At 32.9% G+C, this 1,324-nt stretch overlaps 1 non-coding gene across 1 annotated transcript; it reads left to right on the forward strand.

Moving 5' to 3' along the window:
• The first annotated feature begins 212 nt into the window (after positions 1-212).
• On the forward strand, positions 213-315 carry LOC129635670 (U6 spliceosomal RNA). Its single transcript, XR_008706423.1, has one exon. It is a non-coding gene; the product is annotated as a U6 spliceosomal RNA (small nuclear RNA).
• Positions 316-1,324: the final 1,009 nt, after the last annotated feature.

Here is a 1,324-nt window from a genome sequence, read left to right on the forward strand (position 1 = left end):
TGCATATCCTATCCCTCTAAAATGTTGGTAATGTTATAAAGACATCTTATGGAGATTTAAATCTTGAAGTGGCCTGGAGGCTCTATATTCACTGAGAGTTTGTTGATCTTAAATTGACTCAAGAGCATTTCTGGGTTAATTGTTCTTTCTCCTTTTTATAATTTCCCCTGGATCTGAGAGAATAAGGGAGGAAATCAGAAATGCAATGGGTCATACTCACTTCGGCAAATGAAGTAAAGTTGTCCTGATACAGAGAAGATTACCATAGAGCCTGTATAAGGGTAACACAGATGTTTTGAGACAATCCATTTTCTTCTTTTTTTAATTTAAAAAAGACATGAGAAAATACTTGGGATAATGGAAATGTTTTATATATTGTTTTGAGTTGCGGTTTTTATGGTGACTACAAATATTAAAACTCATTACTGAGTACTAGATCATTGTATTTTATTGAACATTAAATATACTTTAATCTTTAAAATGAGTGCTGTGAGAAATGCAAATAAGGATTTAAACCTGGGGGTTTGCAGGGTTGACTGATTCATATATAACTAAGGTTGAACAAATAGAGCATTAACCTTATTGTACTTTATATAACAAATGAAACTCTGTTGGAAAATCACGTATTTATTAATTGAAAAATTCAGGAGAAAATGAATGTCAAGAGATAAAACTGACTTTACAAATATTGCAACTGGAAGAAGAGCAGCACTAAAGGAAAAAGTATCCAAGAACATGCATGGATTGTTTACCATGTACCAGATATCATATTGCCATTTCAAATTTGTTATTTCATTGATTGGTTATACCAACCCTATGAAGAACCCACTGCTAAAAATCTATTTTTACCTTGTCGAGAAACGTAAATCTTGATAGGTTATGTGACCTACCCAAGGTTCCAAGGCTAAAAATTGTAAAGTTAAATCTTGAGGCTCTATTTCTGATGTCAAAGTCGGCATTCTTGACAACCAAGGCTTGTTACTTCCATTCAGTCATTGTTTTGATTAAGTTAGGCTAGTTTAATTATGCATGATGAGTAATTAAATGGAAACATGAGTCACATTGACCACTCTACTTCTAATATATAAAAATTAGTTGTAACAACAACATAGCCAAACCTGAATAATCTTTTTAATTTGGTTAAATGGCAACATTTTAATGGCTCAATATGGCCAGCAGGTGGCAATGGTATTCCATTAAGTCAATACAGCAACTTCAGGGAAATTAATGTGCATATCACTTCATGTCAAATAGATGGGAAAGCACGGAAACAGTGACTAATTTTATTTTCTTAGGCTCCAAAATCATTGCAGATGGTAACTGG

This window comes from Bubalus kerabau, chromosome 20 (assembly GCF_029407905.1).
Source record: "Bubalus kerabau isolate K-KA32 ecotype Philippines breed swamp buffalo chromosome 20, PCC_UOA_SB_1v2, whole genome shotgun sequence".
Taxonomy (NCBI): domain Eukaryota; kingdom Metazoa; phylum Chordata; class Mammalia; order Artiodactyla; family Bovidae; genus Bubalus; species Bubalus kerabau.